The 21603-nt window shown below is 42.5% G+C and overlaps 1 long non-coding RNA gene across 1 annotated transcript in view; it reads left to right on the top strand.

Annotated features, from left to right (window-relative positions):
- The first annotated feature begins 3015 nt into the window (after positions 1 to 3015).
- Positions 3016 to 21603, top strand: part of LOC122240422 — a 35001-nt gene continuing 16413 nt past the window's right edge. The window contains exons 1-2 of the long non-coding RNA XR_006220162.1: positions 3016 to 3459; positions 3825 to 3882. This is a non-coding gene — a long non-coding RNA (uncharacterized LOC122240422). The remainder of the gene's footprint in view (positions 3460 to 3824; positions 3883 to 21603) is intronic.

Here is a 21603-nt window from a genome sequence, read left to right as displayed (position 1 = left end):
TAACTATAGCACATAAAGCTAAAACTCATTCAATTGTAACACTTCTGGCATGAGATAATAGTGGTTTTGGTGACATATGTAGAGAATTTTCAGTCTTTACCAATACTTTTCAACTATGACGGACACACTTTGGTAGATGTTAATAGTCTTGAGCTTAGATACACTCCACTGCAGAACAGAGATGATTTATTTGTACTGTTCATATCCTGGAGTATGCATCTTTCAAGACTTTATATTTCCTATCTCCTGGTTTGATACTCAACAAATGTCCTCCTTGTTGCTAATCTGATTTTTTGCTTCTGGAAAAGGAAGGATCCTGGTTAATAGAAACAACATTATTGTTGTGGGAAAGCTATTTCTCCAGTGAGGATAACAATAGTATCTCTTCGATAATAAGTTCGCATTTGAGATTACATGCCAGTTCATTTTAAGTGTAAATTGAAGAGGGAGTGATTGCTCTTGGGAGTTTGGTTAATTAAGTTTGTCAGTTTGGTTACCCCACCAGGGGACTCCCACCCCAAGAATACTTTCTCCCATAGAGCTCTAACTTCAACATTCATAGAGGTTAGCTGGCTTGCTTGTTGGTGACTGAAAGTTGATCAGTGTTCTCAACAGCTTTTGATAACAAAGCTGGTCACCACCACTCTTAATAGTAGATGATCCTATAGCTGGTGTCAAAGATGATTCAGTTACACTGATATTATATCTTTTTTGATAGCATATTTTTAGTTCATAAAATTTTTGGGGTTAAAGATGTGATTGCAGGAAGAGTCAGGTTTGGGGCAAAGCCAAAATTTTGTTATTAGTAAATTTTCATAGCCCCTCAGAAGCATGTTTATTTTTTTATTTTTAAATGTTCATTTATTTTTGAGAAAGAGAGAGAGCGTGCACACATGTGCTCGCTCTAGTGGGGGAGGGACAGAGAGAGAGAGAAACACAGAATCTGAAGCAGGCTCCAGGCTCCGAGCTGTCAGTACAGAGCCCGACGCAGGGGTCAAACCCACAAACTCTGAGATCATGACATGAGCCAAAGTCAGACGCTTAACCAACTGAACCACCTAGGCTCCCCTCAAAAACATTTTTAATGAGTAAACATTATTATTAATGTTAGAGATTAATTACCTTCTGTGTTTAGCAGCATAGTAAATAAAATGAAGCATAAGACAAATACTTCATATTCCAGAGTATATAATCTAGTTGGGTACAGAAAATATGAAGATAATAGTAATAATACTAGGTAGTATATACTTTATTACAATATAATTAAATATGATTGTTGGAGCTTTCAAGAGCCAATTGCTACATTTTCCAAAATTCTGTTCAGCTGGTTACTAAACATAGGCATTATTAAAAAGTAACTTATATAAACTTCTAATAAGCTTATAGAAACTTATAGGAACTTTTCTAATAAAAGAAACTATATTAAAAACAAAGGAGTTAATAGTAAAAGTCCTCACTTCCTAATCATTTTACCACATTTTACTATTTACTCTTGAAGTTATATCTACTATATCTGTACCACTGTGCACCTATTACAACTGTGTTTAGTGACATCCCGTTGATGGCTCGAAATCAGCCATGGTGGGAGTATTTACTCCACCGAAATGGACAAAACCACAGTCCCTCCCTCTACCCCCAGCCAGTTGCGAACATCTTCCTGCCCAGCACTGTATGTAAACATTGAATAGGAAGAGTAATACTATCACTAGTCACTGAAGGGTAACTCAGGTTAGGGAGCCGGGGAGGTAAACATTTTAAGTTGGCTTTGAAACAAACTTATTTTTAGTGGGCCGGGACCACCCTTGGGGACATTTAGAACGAGGACACATCACAGAATGCCCACATGTCCCTTAACGCTTCCATACAGGTGAAATCAGGTTAACATGAATATTAAAAGCCTCTGTGAAGGTGGAACAAAGTAAATTTAAAAAGTAACAGGAAGCCTAAGGGCATGCGTATGGGTGTGTGAGTGTGAGGTACATAGAACAATCTTGCTCACTGTGGCTGAGAGGTCATAAGGCAGTTGAGTAACTAGGGTGATGGCCTGTGAGGAGCTAAAGGCCTTTCCGCGCTGAAGGCCCAGGGACAAGGTGTTCCTTTGATCTTGCTGTATAACAGTAAGAGAAAAAAGAAATTGAAATTTTAAAAATGGGAAAGGTAGGTTAATAGAGAGGGTGTATCTAGGTGGTTCCCAGAAGTGGAGGAGGGACAGTCTTTGAACTAGCACGTAGATCATTGAACTCTTCTACCCCCAATCTTTGAAGACCTCTTAAAAGCCTCCTGGGAGAGAACGGGGACAGTTACAGACTTTTAACCAAAGGAATTTTTTCTTGATGTTAAAAAAGAAAAAAAAAAGAAAGCTTAAGAAAAATAAACAGAGAGCAACAATGGCAGAAATAAGGTGACAATGGCAAGCATTAAGGAGTTTGGGAAAGGAAAAAACAAAAAAAGGAGAAAAGCTTAAACTTTTAATAAGTGGCCAAAGTGCAAAGTGTAGGCCGGCGTGAGGCATAGCCCTGAGAGGACCGTCATGGATCATAAGAAGGGGGAGACAGAGGGAGAGGAGGACTCTTAGTACACAGACAAGATCCATTTGCCACTTGGGGCAGGAGCCGATGTCAAGTGAGGAGAGGCTGTTGATTGCACGAGATCCTCATCTGAAGGATACAGATACCATATTTCATCGATGCTGAAGTACCCATTTTCTTACAATTCAACAACTTTGAGATCAGGATGCATCATACAGTCGATGGTATCAAAGTCACTATTGGTCAGTGACAGACATGATGATGGTTGTGGTGGAACATGTGGAAACTTGGCATAGATATTCATATCATGGCCCTGCGTTGCTTAACAAATACATATTTGTATCAAATAAACGTAACATAACAGAAGATGAAGCTCTCTAATAAGTAAACATGGCGTTGAGCTTTGTTGGTGTTTTTTTTTTCCCTCCATGACTTGTTAAATAATGGGATGTCTTATGATCAGTGGTACCTTATATTCAGTGAAGGACCGGTTAATTCATCCAAATTAACTGTTTGTAAATTTGGGTTCCATTTACACACAGTTCAGTCTTTTCACTGAGCACTTCTGTTGAACATGAAATGTGTGAGTTAGATTGATCAAAATGATCACCCAGAAGTCACTATTCTGTGTTCTTAATTGGCCAACCATTTACTAAATTCGGTTGTTCATTTACCATGATGCGTGTCCAAACAGGGACTGTTTTGGCTTGGTACTATTGGATCCTGAAGGTTATAATTACATGTAGATAGGTGAGTTTAAGGGCTTTTTTCTTAGCATCAAAGAATGAAGCCACCCTCTCATCTGTCTTCTTCGTGGCAGCGAATTGCTAGTCACTACATCAGACCAGTGGCCTCCTCCAACATAGGCGGCTGAGAGAAATCACCTGCATTTGGTACCCTCTCCGAAATGGCTCGTCAAGCACAGCGAATGGTATTTATAAAGGTCATCAGAAAGTGAACACTGCGTTCGGGAGATTTGGGACCATCACTTGGAGTGAATTGGGTTTGTGTGGGAGAAGAGTTACAGGTAAAGATGGTGGGTTAGACTACAACTGTGTACGGGGACAGATGGGGACAGGTCAAAATCAATGCACACAGGGCACACTGACATTCACATACAAATCAGCACACAGAGCATCTTTTGTTAAGCAGAATAAGCAGGCTAATGAGGGAATAGGAAGCTGCCAATGATGCAAAATTCTTGGCAACCTTTGTCAAAAATGAGGGCTTCTATTCCAGGTACAAAGTTGGAGGGCACAATCCATTTCACAGCTGGTGGCCTGTTTTATTTTTCAGACAAGATTGGAGAGAGGAGGTGGGAAACCTATCCCCGGATGGCACAGCTGAGACAGAGGTAGGAAGAAGGGGATCCGGCTCATTTATTTCCCTTTCATTAGGCCCCTGAAAAAAATAAAGACTGAGGATTTAATTGCACTGTTTGCTTCTATCTCTAGAAAAGCTGAATTAGTAATTGCATTAACTTGTTACTAAGCTTTGCTCTTATGGGGTAATATAATTCTAACTACTGCTTCCTAATTATAGGGTTTTCATTATTCTGCAAATCCCATTCAGCATGTGTTCCATTTTCACTTTTATGAAGTGCTTCGTGGGAAAATGGGGGCTGTGTCTTTGAAGGACCCAAGCTGAGCTGAAGCTGTGTCTTGCCCAAAGCCATTACCTCCTGTGAAAAGCAGGGCGCCACTGTGATTTTTATCCTCCTTTGATAAATAATGCTGTTGGCAAAGACCATATGCTCTGTCACATGCTGGAGTTTGGTGGCACGGCACAACAGAGGGTAATCACATCAAGTCAGTGATGGTTTTATTGGGTGGTGGTAATGGCAGAAGTAATGATAGTCATTAAAATCCTGCTGCAAATGGCCTTGGGCCTTCAGACCACAGTTAACTCAGGATATGTCAAGGACAGTTCACTCCCAAAAGCTGTCTGCAAGGGATTGCCCATTATTCCCATTGTTTCCAAGGAGAGCTTTGCGTTTGAGAATTACAGATCCAGCAGAAGGCAGAGGTGGACCTTGGATCTTCACCGTCTCTTGCATCTACACTATGATGTTTTTGATACTTCCAGAAGATCTCCCTTAGGGGGGAATCAACATGGAAACATACAAAATGGAGTTCATTCGTGGAAAGGTAGTAGGAAATATCCTTGAGGTATTCCACTCCAGTTCAACAAATACAAATTTTATTATAGCTGGATACATAAAGCAGTGCTAAAAGCTATGAGGGATTTGGAGAATAGAATGGTTACTTTTTTTTTTTTTAATGTTTATTCATTTTATGAGAGAGAGAGAGAGAGAGAGAGAGAGAGAGAGAGAGAGACTGAGAGAGAGAGAGGAAGAGGCAGAGAGAAAGGGATACACAGAATGTGAAGCAGGCTCCAGGCTCTGAGCTGTCAGCACAGAGCCCGACATGGGAGGAACCGTGAGATCATGACCTGAAGTCAAAGCCAACACTTAACTGACTGAGCCACCCTGGCGCCCCCTAGAATGGTTACTGTTCTATGGGAACAACTCTCTAGGGAAGCAGGTCTGTATTCACAAGGAACTCTATAATGCAAGGCAGGCTATGATATTATGTATGTGTTATAATATGTGTTATAAGAGAATTGGGCTGATGAGCAGGATGTAAATTGGTTCAGACTACAATGATTTGAGAAGACCTACCTGGGGTATAGAGGAGAAAGATGTGAGTTAAATTTTTCTGCAAATTCCACAAAGGTGACCTTGAACAAAGAATTTAATCTCTCATCTGTCAGTTTCATCATCTTTAAAAGGGGAGGAGCTATCTGAAAGATTATTGATAGGGTAAAGAACACTCAATACATCTCATTGAAAATCTGAGATTTTAACGAAGCCCTGAATTCTCGGTAGGACTGGACAGGCAGAAAAAAGAGGAAAAGAAATTCCAGGTGGAGGGGACTGCATGAATAAGGGCCTGGTAATAGGAAAATGCTTTTCTGGTTGGAGCATAAAGTTTGTGTTGATGTTTGTGTCTGTGTCTGTGCATGCACACGTACACGCGCAGGGGCTATATGTAAATGAGGATAACCTCCCGTCATCCTCTTCACTTAAAACAAAAACAGCCCCCTTAAAATATTGAGAAACCCCAATACAGACGCAAGTTTTTTCTTAGGTTACATCTGCAGAGATATTTGCACAAAGAAGGAGAAATAGAAATTTTTAGATTTCTTGACTCATAGAGTCATGCTTGAATAATGACTCAGGGGCAAATTGAAAATTTATAGCTGCTACCTTAACTATGGGATGATACTGTTTATAGTAGATAGCCTGAGTGCTGAAAAATACATCTTTCTAGTCTCTGGTTCTAACTGGCAGAATTCTACCTGTAGGAGCACAAACACTTGTAAAAGACCATAGGAAAACAGTAAGATTTAGCATAAAAATTAGACTAAATAGAATTTAATTAATAATATTACCTTACACTTACTTAGTGCTTTATACTTTACATATTACTTTCTTAACTACCTGATTTTAGGCTCACCACTAACCGGAAGAGGAGCATTTCTGATATTACTCTGTTCATTTTCCAGATGGGGAAACTGTGAGAAGTAAATGAGAGGATTCATTTTCAGAAATACCAAATTAAAAGCTGTGCTGTCTAGTATGAACAGCTTTTCGAACCCCACCCCCACCCCCACCCCCCATGGAGTCCCAAACCCTTAGACACTTGACTTCCTGGCTCTTCTCCCTCCTCTCCCCCCTCCATTTCAAGGGCTTATTTTTTGGGGGGCTTTGCAATGAGCATGCGCCAAAGAGCTGAAGTCTGCGTCACATCAAGGAATGTACATTTGTTCCAATCAGACTACTTTTGGCCTTACGTGGGCACAGGCAACTTCCGGGTAAGGCTGTAACCTCTGTAGTACTCAGCCAATGAGGAATCAGGGGCGGGACTTCACACTAGGAGATAACCTGCAGGTGGTAACTACTGAGTAGGCCTGTCCAGCAGACACCTGCTCTTGCAAGAACATTGGTTAAAGCCTCACTTTACTGCACTGTGCTCCGAGTCTCTGGGTCCCTCCTCTGATTGGGTTGGTGGGCTTATTTCCAACAGAAATCGAGGTTCCAAGAGGTTATGTGACTTGCTGTAGATTTTACACCTGACGGGTACTAGGATTGGAACTTAAAGAGTCCAAAGACTCTTGCTCCAGAGTTCTTTCTAGCACATGTGTTGTCTTAAGAGGATACAGTCAGTCCACTCCTCTTATTTGTTTGTTTACTTATTTATTAATTTTGGGGGAAACAGGCCCAAAGAGTTGAAGTGATGCATTCAGGAATCACATGGTTGATGGCCCTGCTGGACCTCAAACTCGAATTTCTTAATTTCTTGCCCAGTTTTCTTTTCATAACGCAACGCCGCTAGGGTCACAGGTGTCTGTGTCTGTGTCTGTGTGTGCACGCGCCGGCACGTGCAGGGGCTATATGTAAATGAGGATAATCTCCCTTCATCTTCTTCACTTAAAACAAAAAAAGCCCCCTTAAAATATCGAGAAATCCCAAGACAGAGGCAAGTTTTTTCTTAGGTTACATCTGCAGAGATATTTGCACAAAGAAGGAGGAAGAGACCTTAAACTCAAATTTCTTGTTACCCAGTTTTCTTTTAATAACACAATGCTGCTAGGGTCACGGGTTCAAACTAAAAGAGTTGCAGAATTTTTTCTCATGGTATTGACCCCATAGGATAATGTTGTTGGAAATGTCACGTGATAAAATTCCTATAGGTAATTTCAAGGAAAATAAACTAGAACTAAAATGTATGACACACTATGCATTGAACTCTTTAATTACTTGACATGAATCAACTCCTTTAAATTCTCCCAAATACCCTCCGAGGTCACTGTGGTTATTTTCATTTTATCATTGGGAAAACTGAGGTACAGAGGGGTTAAGTAGTGTGGCCAGGGACACACAACTAGAAAATGACAAGCTAGGATGCAGATCCCAGATTCCGGTAAGGCCCTGGAACCTGACCTGTGGGCACTCAGTTATATACCAATATTTGTATATAATAGCCAGAATATACCAATATTTGGATTTCAAAACTGAAATGAAGTCACAGCTTAGGAAACCCTTTTAACAAACTGAGTAAATTAATAATGCAAAAGCAGTATAGGGCAAATGTTCAGAACAATTAAGCATACAAAAAATGTTAATTATATATCATTTTATCTAGTCACTTGCTGAGTACATCTACTACTTGGTTCTTAAATGCACAGCAGGTTTGGAAATTATATGCCACTTCATTTCTTTAAATAGTCGATGCATTGCATTTTTGTTCATTCAGATCAGCATTTCTGTTATTAGTCTGAACCTGAGTAGTCCCTCCTATCTTTAGAACACTACTCCAGGGTTCAGTGGAGAGAGCAGAGGGAAGCACTAGTGAGCACTGTCTTTAGAGTCAGACAGGCATCCGGCCATGTTATCTTCTGTTCCTTAGGACGGATCAGATCTCAGCCACTGTCTGTGGATTCTATAGCCAGCACAAACACTCAGGAATTCCTCTGGGCTTTGCATGTTCAGGGGCAGAAGAGGTGTAGCTTCCCCTTGTGAGAAAATTGTACTCATCAGCTGACATTCAGCACAGTGGAGGAACACAGACCCCTGAGGCTCCTAAGCGCTGCATTTCCACATAAGGCACCACCCAGGACCCCTCTCTGCATGTGCAAGAGAAAGCTCTTGTGGAGAGTTGATATTACTCTAGAATCCTTGGGGGAATGCAGATAGAAAGCCAGCTGGAATTACAAGAAAAGGCACCCTCACTTTTTATTCCTTTTTGTCTCCTTATTTCCATAAATGCAAATTCTGCCAACAACCTCAGTGGTTTAGTGGTGGTTCCTGAATTACAGGAAAACTAAAAGCCATTTGTTTTGCTTCTTACTTATAAGAAGCAATAAACAATTTGAGGGGTGTCAACATATTCCAGCCACATTTGTCTTCTCCCAAGTAAATAAAAATGGGTAATAATAAGAAGAAGTTATTGCTTATTTAGTCCTTGGGATGTGGCAGGCACTATAGACCCATGATCTCACTTAGTCCTTACAGCAACAGGCATTGGATGTCACTACCTTGTCAAGTACAACCATGGCGATCAACATGACATAGCTATTTGAACTTAAAACTGAGGTCCCCCCTCCCCCGCGCCTGGGCAGCTCAGTAGGTTGAGCATCTGACTTCAGCTCATGTCATGATCTCAGGGTTTGTGAGTTTGAGCTGCACATCAGGCTCACTGTCAGTGCAGAGCCTGCTTTGGATCTTCTGTCCCCCCACCTCTCTCTGCCCCTCCCTGCTCGCACTCTCTCTCTCAAAAATGAATAAACACTAAAAAACAAAAAAACCCCTGAGACCCCTCCCCCCCATGCCAATATGACTTAGTTATTCACTCTGAAATATTTGCCAGGGGAAGGTAAGAGTATAAACCAATAAATAACTTCTCTGTTTGCTTTGGGAAATTCCTGCAGATCAACTTATCTGAGATAACAGTCTGCTCACCCTCAGCAAATTTCTTGTTCTCCTTAAAGCACAGTTACCCATCAAGACTTGTGCTTTAAGACCCTCACATAGCTGTAGTCATGAATCCTAACCTATAATGTCAGGGTCTTAGCCCAATTGTAGGCAATTCCCTTCTTGAAAGACTTACCTGAAGTCGCTTGAATTCAGACCCGCAAACTCTATAAATATCCTCTCCCAACCTCCCTTTCCTGAGATGCTAAGGCTTTGTCAAGGTGATGTCTCCTGCATTCAATTATCCGATAATATTTTGGGGAGTTCACTGATTCTTATTTTACAAATGAACAGGAGAAGCCTGGAGAATTTCAGTCATCTGTCCTAGTTTATCCATTTAAAGGGTTCCTATCTAAGACTATTTGACCCTGTCCCTTGTTCCTGATTGCTGTTACTCTGCCTTTCAGTTGAAGTAAAAATTCAGTTTTTGGTTTTTTTTCAGTTTTCCTTCTGAACCTATTTTACTTTCTAAGATTTAGAAAAATTCAAGCCAGGGCGCCTGGGTGGCTCAGTTGGTGAAGCAAACATCCAACTTCAGCTCAGGTCATAATCTTGCAGTTCTGAGTTTGAGCCCCATGTGGGGTTCTGGGCTGACAGCACAGAGCCTGGAGCCTGTTTCAGATTCTGTGTCCCCCTCCCTCGTTGCCCCTCCCCTCCCACACTCTGTCTCTCCGTCTCTCCCCAAAATAAACAAACATTAAAAAAAGAAAAGAAAAATTCAAGCGATGGTCTATAGTCCTGTGAAAGGTAGTTACTGTGTGACCTTATACGTTTAATCAGCCATAGAAATTTAACAATGTATTTCAAAACAAACTGCAGCAATGGTGGTCCACCAAAATCCTCTAAGGGAAGGATGTCAGTCAAACAAGAGCCAAGAGAGCCAGACTTATAATCGGTGTGACTTATAAACTGTTAGTAAATTATTCAGCTGGTCTATTTGATTCCTAGGGTTCCCATAACAAATTACCACAAAGTTGGTGGCTTAAAGCAACAGAAATGGCTTCTCTCACAGATCTGAAGGCTGCAAGCCCAAAATCAAGGTGTCCGTAGGGCCATGCTCCCCCTGCAGATTCTGAGGGAGAATCTGCTCCATGCCTGTTTTCTAGCTTGTGGTGCCTCCTGGCACCCCTTGGCATTCCTTTTCTGGGGCTTTGTAACCCCAATCTCTGCCCTCTTTTTCACACAACTTTCCCTCTATGTCTGTGTGTCTTCTCCTTTTCTGTCTCTTATAAGGACACTTCTCATTAAATGTAAGTCCCACCCAAATCCAGAATGATCTCATCTAGAGACCCTTAATAATATCTGCCAAGACCCATTTTCCAAATAAGGTCACATTCGGAGGTTCCAAGTGGACTTATCTTTCAGGGACCACAATTGAGCCCATTATCCCTTCAATGCTCACATGCGCTCTCTCTCTCTCTCAAAATAAATAAACATTTAAAAAATAATGTAAACAATATGTAAAAATAGCTCATTTTAAAAAGATGCTGTCTTTAAAAAAATCTACATTAAAGCACTATGGGGGATTGTGGTGATGATATGATGTTTGATGATAGGATGCATATATGGAATTTGTAAAACCTTATTCATAACATTGATTGATGTAGATACAATAGCTTTATGAGCAGATCAGACTTCAGAGATGTATCACATGCTTATTTAGAGCCTTTGATGTTCCAGGCACTGGGGAGGGACCTGAATGATAAAGGTCTGGCTCTTACCTTCTCCAGTCTGAAAAACAGGGAAAGGGAGAAGAGGATGGTGGGATAGTAACTTGGTGGCCGACCCCACCTTCAAATCATCAATGGAAGGGCGTATTAAGGCTCAAAATAGGGGCGCCTGGGTGGCTCAGTCGGTTGAGCGTCCGACTTCAGCTCAGGTCACGATCTCGCGGTCTGTGAGTTCGAGCCCCGCGTCAGGCTCTGGGCTGATGGCTCAGAGCCTGGAGCCTGCTTCAGATTCTGTGTCTCCCTCTCTCTCTGCCCCTCCCTCTCTCTCTGCCCCTCCCCCGTTCATGCTCTGTCTCTCTCTGTCTCTCTCTGTCTCAAAAATAAACGTTAAAAAAAATTTATAAAAAAAAGCTCAAAATACATGATTCCTATAGATGCTAGCAAAATTATTTGTGAAAGCACTACTGTATTTTCTTCCCTTATTTGCCCCCACATTGATACCATACCAGAGTAATTTCTGAACTACAGAGTTTAGTCAACCAGAATTTTTCATACTTTTCGGGCCCTGTGGAAATACATTTTACGTTGTAATCCATTATATGTATCACCGAAATAAGTTTCAGAAAGCAATATTTGCTCCTAGGACCATGAAGCATTCTCATATTTTCTATCCCATTGTATTTCGTTACTGATCTAAATTCAAATCTCACACACAATGGATAACCAGTTTCTTGAATAGCATTACTTGCTCCTCGCCACATCCACCCCAGCACATATTAACAAGAGTTCCTAACAAGTAGCATTCCTACATTTTGAACAGTAAATATTTAGACACAGTCTCATTCATATGACTTGGGTAGGAACAATACTTCTGGGGACTTTAAAGACACAGTTCAGTAGCTGGGAAAACTACATGAGATGATTTTACATTTCTTGTGTATTGTTAAAACATCTTTTGTTTCTGAATATATAAAAGCCTTTAAAACATGAACAAACCACTACATCTGTTCCTTTTCCTCCTTAGGCCAGTTTTTCAACAGCCATGGGGTAGCTTTAGCTTGCTCGTGTCTTTGGGTGGCCACGGCCCTGACTCTTGCTACCTCTAATGATCTTATAATGCTCAAGCTCTCCTCTGGTTTAATCACTCAGTCTCCATGGCTCTACGCCAAATTCTCAGAGGAGAGACTCTGGTTGGTTCAACTTGGGTGGCTGTTCATGTCTTATGTGTCAGCAGGGACCTGATTATGTGGGATCATGTGAAACGCTGGGGGCCCTTCCATAGGTCTCTAAGAATGTAGATAGTAGTCAGGGTCCCAGCAAAAGTAGATAACACACTGAGACTGGGGAAATTGAAGGTGTTAATAAAAAGGTGATTCATAAAGGTCTAGGCAGGATATAAGAACACCATGAGAAACTACCAGGGTGAGTAGCGCAGTATCCTTGGGTTAGCAATCACGAGGCGCCATTGCCACTCCTAGCCCCAAAGGGCCAGCAGGAGACAGCAATGACCAGAACCTGGGGGAAGAGAGCTGGGTAGAGAGGCCTGCTCCACAGCAGTGTGCCCTTTGGTTGAGGGACACAGCCAGGCCACAGTGACTCCACAGGGAGAGCACCAAGGGAACAAATACATTACTCTCTTTCCTCCAATTTCCTGCTGGTTCTCCCTGCCCCTATAGTGCAACGTGATTGGAAGGAAGCTAGAGGGCAAGGGGGAGCACCTTGCTGTGGGTCAGGATCTAGAAGCAGAGAAAAGGCGAGGTGGGGATCTGGAAGAACAAATGCAAAGTATCTCGAAACCTGGGAAGTGTGGACAAGGAGGGAATGATTGGCATCTCAAATGCAGGGGGACATCCGGAAAGCTTTCTAGAGGTAGGAGTATTTTGGGGTTCATATACTGCCACTAAAGATGGGGAGACCCCAACATGGCAGGCACTATTCTAAACACATTGTCTGCTTTCACTTATTGCATACCAAAATAGGCCTCTGAGGTGGATATTATCATCACCCTTATTTTGAGGGGAGTGGGGGTGGAGGTCCTTTTTACTGAAGCCTAACATACACACAGAAAAGTGCAGATATAAGGGACAGATCAATAGTTGTCACAAAAGCAACCACTCAGGTCACCAATCCCCACATAAGGAGACAGAACACGACCAGCCCCTCTAGAAGTCCCTTTTCAGTCCCCACCACCCTCGGTGGTGACCACAATCCACTGATGATGTCTGCCTGTTTTTTGAATTTTACATATTGACAACATACCGCACTGATTCTCTTGTATGACTTCTTCGCCCAATGCTATGTGTGCAGCAACAGCGTTCTTTTTTAAAAAGATTTGTGGTAAAATATACATAACAAAAATCATGACTTTAACCATTTTTTAGCTTTATTGAGATGTACTTGACAAAGGTTGTATATATATATTTAAGATTACAACTTGATATTTTGATTACATATACATTGTGAAATCGTTACTACAGTCAAGCTAATTAACATATCCACTGCCTCACGGAGTAGCCATTTTCTTTTTTCATTTTAACTATTTTTAAATGTACAGTTCAGCGACATTGAGTACATTCACAATGTTGTGCAACCATCACCGGTAACCATCTCTGTAACTTTTTCATCATCCCCGACAAAAACTCTCTACACGTTAAACAAAAACTCCCTATTCTCTCCTCCCTCTAGCCCCTGCTAAGCCCCCATCTACTTTCTGTCTCTATGAATTTTCTTATTCTAGTCGCCTCATATAATGGGAATCATATAATATTGGTCCTTTTGCGTCTGGGTTTTTTCACTTAGCGTGATGTTTTCCAGGTTCAAACTTCCATCTTCATTTTATAGGTGACGAAACTGAGGTACAGAATCATCAAGAAAACAAGTCATGAGCCCAGGATATGAAGGCAAGCAGTCTGGCTTCAGAGCCTGAGTACTTAAGTGCTTCAGTGGGCTGTTCATCAGTGGGTCTTCTAGTTTCAAAGTCAGTGATAAGTATTTAAGTCATGGGACAGTTGGATGTCTCTGATTCTCTGATTCTACCCACGCAGAGGGAAATGACTTGAAATTCACTTTCTCTCTCCTGTGTTGCAAAAGTGTGAGCTTCCCTTTATCTTCCGTGTCTCATTAAAAGGGCAGACTTTTCCTCCTCATTGCAGACTTTTACCTGACTGTTTCTATAGTCCCTACCATTTGTGAATTTCTATGATTTCTCTGCTGCCTTCCCTGAGACTGGTTTCCCACTCCAGAGCCTTCGTGTGGTTGTCTCAGCGCCCTGTTGGGTGGAACTCATCCTCCCATTACTCATGATTCTGTTCAGTTTGCTCAAATTATCAGCTGGATGGAGAGCCTGCTGTTGACATAGGAACTGGGACAATCCCCTTTGAAGCCAAAGATGCCAGCCTGGCTACTGTTAGGAACAGGGGAGCCGGGTTGGCAGGCACCAATGTGTCTCATCCAAAGTGAATTCAGGGTCCAACAGAGCCTGGGTCCAAGCTCCTCCCTGCCCTCAAGCAGTAAAACCACAGAAAACTCATGCATATTTACAAAAAGACCGCATATGGCCTGTGTTTTCCTGGCCAAACTCCCTGAATTTCCACATCTCAGAATGTTGGGTGCCAAGAAAAGGCAGGTAGCCACAGCTATCTTGGATGGCATGACTCAGCGGCTACAGAGCTCTCCAGCAAAGAGATGCTGTCCTTTGAATGCAGGAATGACGCGGCAATACCAAATCATAAGCGAATTTTTTAATTTTTAAGATTTTTAAACACTTATTTATTTTTGAGAGGCAGAGAGAGAGAAAGAGCACAAGCAGGGCAAGGACAGAGAGAGAGGGAGATACAAAATCCAAAGCAGGCTGCAGGCCCTGAGCTGTCAGCACAGAGCCCGACGCAGGGCTCGACCCCATGAGCCATGACCTGAGCCAAAGTCGGATGCTTAACCGGCTGAGCCACCCAGGCGCCCCATGAATTTTTTAATTTGGGAATTTTTAACTATAAGGCCCCCTATGTGCCTATCACCCAGTGGGGGAAAAATCAATTTCTACCAACAGATTTTCTTTGTGCAATATAAAGAATTGTATTACCTTTCTGGTCCCTTTTGTCAACAAGGACAAGAGACAATCTGACCAAAATGCTGGCTCTTCCTTCTTCTGTCTGATCGTTACTATTACAGTGTGTTGAAGGTCAGTCCTTGCTATCTGTGCTCTTTGTGTAATCTCATCCAGGTAACAGGGCTTTAAGTGCCATTTGTTGTGAGAAATTGCTCGGTTGTGAGTAACAAACTCAACTATCTGAAGCAAAATGAGAATTTATTAATTCACATTATTGTGAAGTTAGTTTCAGGAATGACAGAGTCAAGGTCTTCAATGCCGCATCAGAGTGTGGCCTCTCTCCCTTGTCACTTGACTCTGTTTTCTGCTGTCATTCAGCTCACTCAGGCTATGGCCCCAAGGTGGTATAAAAACAAACAAAAGGTTCTGACAGCTCTAAGCTTACATTGTACCAGCTTAGCAATCATGCCAGAAAGAGAACTCTTTGCTCCTGATTGCTCCATCAAAAGTTCTTTAGCTAATTCATATTGCATTGACCCAATTCATTTGAGCATTTCTTAAGAATCACTGTGGCCATATGGATGGCATATGCTGACTGTCCAGGCATGAGATCCCTGCTGGCTACTTGACCAGAAGAGTGTTTGGGATTTTGATTAATAGCCACATCAAGATTACTAGCCAAGAAGGAGAAATATTTCCCCCAAAGAAAATCAAGATGCTTTTATGCTAGATAGCACCATGCTGTCTACATGTTGATAACTCCCAAATTTGTTTCTCCCCATCCCAAACTTCAATCCTAAACTCCAGGTGCATATTACCCAACAGCCTCCTTAACACATCTCATCAGCCTCTCAAACTTGACCTGTCCATCCAAGTACTAACCAGGCCCGACCCTGCTTAGCTTCTGAGATCAGATGAGATGGGGCGCGTTCCGGATGGTATGGCTGTAGACTGAAACTTTACCTATCCAAAATGTATCTCTCGGTTCAGAGCACCCTGCCCTCACCCTGTCTCTACCCTGTACTCATTTTGGTTACAAGCAATAAGAACTGGCACTGGCTAACTTAGGCAGAGAAGGCTTTAGGATCCAATGTATTGATAAGATGCTGGAGTCCTGGGCTTGGGAAGTAGGAAGCCCAACAACTGCCTTCCAGAGGAAAACTTTGTTAGGAGCCGCCTGTGCAGGAGCTGAATTGTGTTCTTCTCCTCAAGATTCATATTCTAGAGGTGGAATATCTAATTGGATTACCTCTTGGCTTGACTGTCACCTATATGAAAGAGGTGCTCCCTAACAAGAAATGGGGGTGTAGTTAAGAAAATGAATGCTAGACATTCAAATACCCAACACATTTCCTCTCGACACCCTGTTCTTCCCCAACTCAGGAAGCCTGTCTCCATCCAACAAGTTGCTCGAGTCAGACACCTGGAAGTGAGCCCAAATTTCTCCCCTCCTTTCACCTCGACATCCAAATCATTACCAACTACTACAGCTCTGCTTTGAAAAGTCTCCCAAAGATACCTATTTTTGTCCCTCCTCATCACCGCCTCTTTCATCCACACCATCATTATCTCTTATCTAGACCCTCATAATGGCCTCCAACTAGTCTCTCTGCCTCTCATTTTGCTCCATGCAGCCACCAGTATGAGCACCTCAAAGTATAAAACTGGTCCTGACATCTCTGTGCTTAAAGCCCTTCAGTGATACCTTGGTCTTAGAATACCATCCAAACCACTGATCTCAATATGGCCATATAGCAGAGTGGTTATGACCTCACAGACCCTAGAGCTGGGTTGCCTGGATTTAAATCTAAGCTCTACCCCTTACCAGCTGGATCTCCTTGGGAATGTTGCATAACCTCTCTGGGCCAGTTTCCTCATCTGCAGAAGTGAGGATAATAATAGTATTTAGTTATAGAATTGTCATGATGGTTAAATGACTAATACACAAAAATAGCTTGAATAGAATCTGAAATCTAGTTAAGTGCTCAATAAACATGAGCTATGATTACTATAAGAGCCATCGGATCTGGTGCTGGTCTCCTGCACCAAGAGACCTGATGTCTGACTATATTCCCGTCTACTCTCCAACCTTCATCACCATGATCCCATCAGACTAAAATCCTGATCTACTTAGAGCAGCCAATTTTTTTTTTTTCTACCTCAAGTCCTCTGTGTTTGCTGTTCTGCAGGCCCACATGTTCTTGCACCAGATTTCACGTGGCTGGTACCTTCTCACTTTTAGGTTTCAGCTTATGTGTCATCTTTTCCAGAGAGGCCTCATGCTATCCGAAGTCACCTCCCCTGTCCCCGCCCACCCCACCCCCGGCTTGTTACTCTATCGCACCCCCCTGTTGATATCCTTTAGTGCACTTACAACACTGAAATGGTCCAGTTTATATCTTTTTCTGTATACTGCCTGTCTCCTTCTCTAGAATTTGAGTTCTGTGAGAGCAAGAACCTAGGCGCACAGCTGTTTACAGCCATTAAAAATGCACTTGGCACCGAATTTGGACCTAAGAAAGACTTGAATGAAAGAATGTATAACAGCTGAGTGAAGGAGTGAACGCTTGCTAATAAGTTAATAGGATTGGGTTTTTTTTTTTCAATGAAACACACACACACGTTTCTATTCCAAGAAGTCCCAGCTGCGTCCGTGGGACTGTCATTATTAAAAGGAGAACTGAGTTGGTAACTCCCAGAAACACATCCTTTCCCAGAGATGGGTCTGCTTGCTTTTAGGTTTCAATTGACTTGTATTTTTGCTGTTTTGCTGTTCTGTGTCTGAGGGCAGCCATGGGGCCGGGGAAGCATGACAACTTGAAGAATCTCAGCTTCCCATGTACCGATCTACTACTTAGTAGCTGTGTAATTGTGAGGAAGTTACCACTTCTCTGGGCCTCAGTTTCCTTGACTGTAATATGGAGATAAAATATAATACCTTCCGAGAATGTAGAGAAATTAGAACACTTGTACGTTGACGGTGGGAATGGAAAATGGCATAGCTGCTGCGGAAGACAGTCTGGCAATTTTTCAAAAACCTGTAAATAAAATTACCATGTGATCCAGCAATTCCTTTTCTCAGTATATACTGCAAAGAATTGAAAGCCAGGGCTCAAACAGATACTCACGCACCAATATTTGTAGCAGCCAAATACTGTATCCCTTACAGTAGCCAAAAGGTGGAAGCAACACAAACGTTGTGTGATTTCACTCCGTGAGGTACCTAGAAGCGGCAAATTCATGGAGACTGAAAGAATGGTGGTTGCCAGCACCTGGGGGGAGATGAAAATGGGGAGTTCTTGTTTAATGGGTGCAGAATTTCAGTTTGGGATGATGGAACACTTCCAGTGATGAATGGTGGTGACAGTCACACAACAAAGTGAAGATACTGATGTCACTGAATCGTGCACTCAAAAGGCGTTAATGTAGGGAATTTTACGTTACGTCTATATTACCACAGTACAGAATAATGACGCCTTCCTCACAGGGCAGTTTCAAACAGTAAATGAGATGGTGTATGTCATCACTTACCAGAGTTGGTATTCAGTCACTTTGGCGTGAAATGAGCAGCAAATACAGAGAATCTTCAGCCTTGAAATTTTTGTCAGTAGAGACGTGGCAGGCACAGAAGATGCAGTAAAAAGCATCCCAATAAAAAAGTACTAATGTATGGACTGTGCACTCGGCGGTCTTTGCTGACATTCCATTCCATCCTAGCCTGACCCAGGTTGGGTGGAGGGTAGGCTTTCTCCTGAGAGTACAGGGGAGCGTTCTCACTGTTTTGCTCTGAAGAGCTAACTCAATTTCGAAGCAGTGACAAACTACTATGGCATATCCCACACTCAGCCACTGGGTTCTTCCTCATTGTCTCATATGGTTGGTGGGGGGTGCAGAGTCAGGAGCAGGCTTCTCTTGACCTTTCTCTGTGAATGCAGACATAAAAAGAGAAAGGAAAAGGAAGTTAACTGATTCCTGTAGTTGGGGAAACTTACTAGAGCAGCTCAAAGGAAAGCTTTAGGAATCACTGTTTCAAAACCTGGAGAGAAACTCAAACCAGCTGGAATTTTCTCTCTCCCTTCTGTCTGTCTCTGCTCCTTGTGTGTGGTCTAATTCCCTCCTACTGCAGATGGCAAATGGCTTTCCTACGTAGCAAGGAACATGTCTGCTGGCCATCCTAGCACAGCCATGGGGCAGAAAAATGTTCCACCTCTATGCTGTGCTCGTTAAGGTAGGCCAGAATGATGACAAACATCTATGGCTTCACCAAAACATCATTGCCATCTGCGTCCGGCTGGAAGACAAAAAATCATAGAAGGAAGGACTTTGTAGACCAGGTCTGACAGTGGCACGTGTCATTTCTGTTCATACTCCGTGGATGTGGCAGTGCCAGGCTGCAAGGAAGGCTTTGTGCCAGAAGGAGAGGAAAGGGATTTTGGTGAATGGCTATCGGTCTCCACCATGAATGTTCTTACCCCTCCTTGTCACCCCCCCCCGGCTTCTGACACCAGACCTTCTCTTATGTACAGCCTCCTGGAAAGTGGTTGCTTTACTCATAGGTAGTGGCCTCCTCCTCATCACTCACTCTCAAATCCTGATGAATATGATTCTCTCACTACGTATTCATGTCTGATGAATTCCTTGGTTTACTTTGCACACTGAAGACTGAGTCTTTTTCAGAGTAAGTGCAATCCCACGGTCATGCTTCTCCATGGGCCAAGCTTCCCAACACCTCTTCTCCCTCCTTCTTTCAGTTGAGACACAGAACTCACACAGACACACACACACCCTTGTCCTCTACTCCTGAAACTTATCGTCCTCTTAACTATGCTTAAGCGTGAAACTGTCATGGGTGTATTCTTATTTTGATTTTTTATTTTTAGTGTGTTCTAAGCGTATTGTTCGACTGCTTTCTATATCTGGTTTTAAAGGTCCAATTGACAGGAAATTTGAAAAGAATTCTTAACAGGGCTTAAAAGGTAGTGCTTGTGTATTTAGGCATTGAGTAAGTTCTTCCCTCCTTACCTGCCCCTTCACTTCTTTCCTTCTCCATGTGGCAGAGACAGACTACCAAAAGGCTTGTACTCTCTTCCCATTGAGTGAGTTTTTGCCTGACCAGCCCTTCCTTGTGACTAGGTGGTGCCATGTGACTAGCTTTAGCCAATGGAATGGCGAAGGAAGTCATTGGTGTCACTTTGGGCCAACCTAGTATCTACTGTACCTTCCCCATGCCCTGTTTCCTGTTTGCAATGCCCTTAGAGACCACATGTTGGAGATGGCAGTGTCACAGGCTGGAAGAAGGCTGGATCCCTGATTTACCTTCTGGAGGAGAGCTGTGCATCCAGGCACATATGCTGCAGCCCACATGAGCCTTTGCATAAACTGGGCTTTGTTACTGGACTTGCATTTAGCCTACTCTAATACTCTCCCTTTCCTTTGTTAAATGTCTTGGAGCCCCTACTATTTGTTGAGTGCAGTGCTGGGTATTAGGGATGCAAAGATAAATAAAACACAGTCCCTTCACTCAAAGAGCTCACAGTCTGGGCAGGGGGGGAATAGATGTATGCCTACATGTTTTTGTAACAACATTATAGGCATGTCCACATAGCTATGGTGAAGCAGTGCAAGACATCTAAGCCAGTCTGCATGGGGAAGGGAGTAAGGGTGGGAAAGATCAGCTAGATGACATGCATTCCAAGGAGATGGGCATGAACAAAGGTCGAAGCAGAAGAAGCAAGTCATGGGCAGATATGTGTAGTTGCTGAAAAGGGGAAGAGAGGATAACAAACTAGGAAATTTTGATTAGGATGTGCTATTGGTGTGATTCTGCAGGAGAGGTTTACTCCACAGGGACAATTATAACAAAGTCTCAAATGTAATTAACTCTCTACTTAAAATAGTCATCCTGTGGGACCATGATACCTCTGACTCTCCAGGGAAAAATATGACTGGGACTCAGATTTGAAGGTTTACTTTCTCATAATCCCTAACTTCTATTGAATGGCTTGATTCCAATGGATCATGACTCTACTCAAGGGGAACCAAACTGCTATTTCAGAGACAGACAATCACAGATGTTTCTCATTTCCTATGTGCTTAGCAAATCTGCACTTTGTGGGGTATTGCCTGTTTGTGCTGCTTTCCAGGGAGTTCTAGTAGCTGTTGGACAAAAGCCTTGTGTACATCTTAGTTCTATAGATGGTGTCATATTGAGCCATATGAGATGGTCAGTTTTTGACCATTTTCTACATAAGAGATGGCAATATTGTAATGTTTTAACTAATATAATCGTGGGTGGCAGATTGAAATCTTGGTCCCAATTCCTCATGCCTCGTGATAACACTATACTTCACACCTTTGTTCTATACCTATTGTAGGAGCAATATACTTCCCCATACCTTGGCTCTACTCTACTCTGAGTAGAGTAGGAAGCTGTTCATCGATTTTGGGTGGTGAGGTGACATGATTTGATTCACATGTTTTAAAAAAAAAAAATCCATCTGCCTTTTATAGTGAAAATAGATGATAAAGGTTCAGGAGTAGAAGCCAGGAGACCATTGCACTAATCTGAGTGAGACATGATGTTGTGACCTGCATCAGGCTGGTGGCATTAGAGGTGGGAAGAGAGAGAGAGATTCTGGGTTACATTTGGAAGGCAGCACCAACAGAATTTCTTGACAGATCGGGAATGGGGTAAGAGGACAATAGAAGAGTCATGCTTGAGTCAAGTGTGACTCCAAAGTTTTGGGCTTGGCCTTTGGAAGAACAGAACCGCCATCAACTGGATTGGGGAAGACTGTGGGTGGAACAGGAGTTTGGGGGAAGATC

This window comes from Panthera tigris, chromosome B4 (assembly GCF_018350195.1).
Source record: "Panthera tigris isolate Pti1 chromosome B4, P.tigris_Pti1_mat1.1, whole genome shotgun sequence".
Taxonomy (NCBI): Eukaryota; Metazoa; Chordata; class Mammalia; order Carnivora; family Felidae; genus Panthera; species Panthera tigris.
This window is presented reverse-complemented; position numbering and strand designations above follow the sequence as displayed.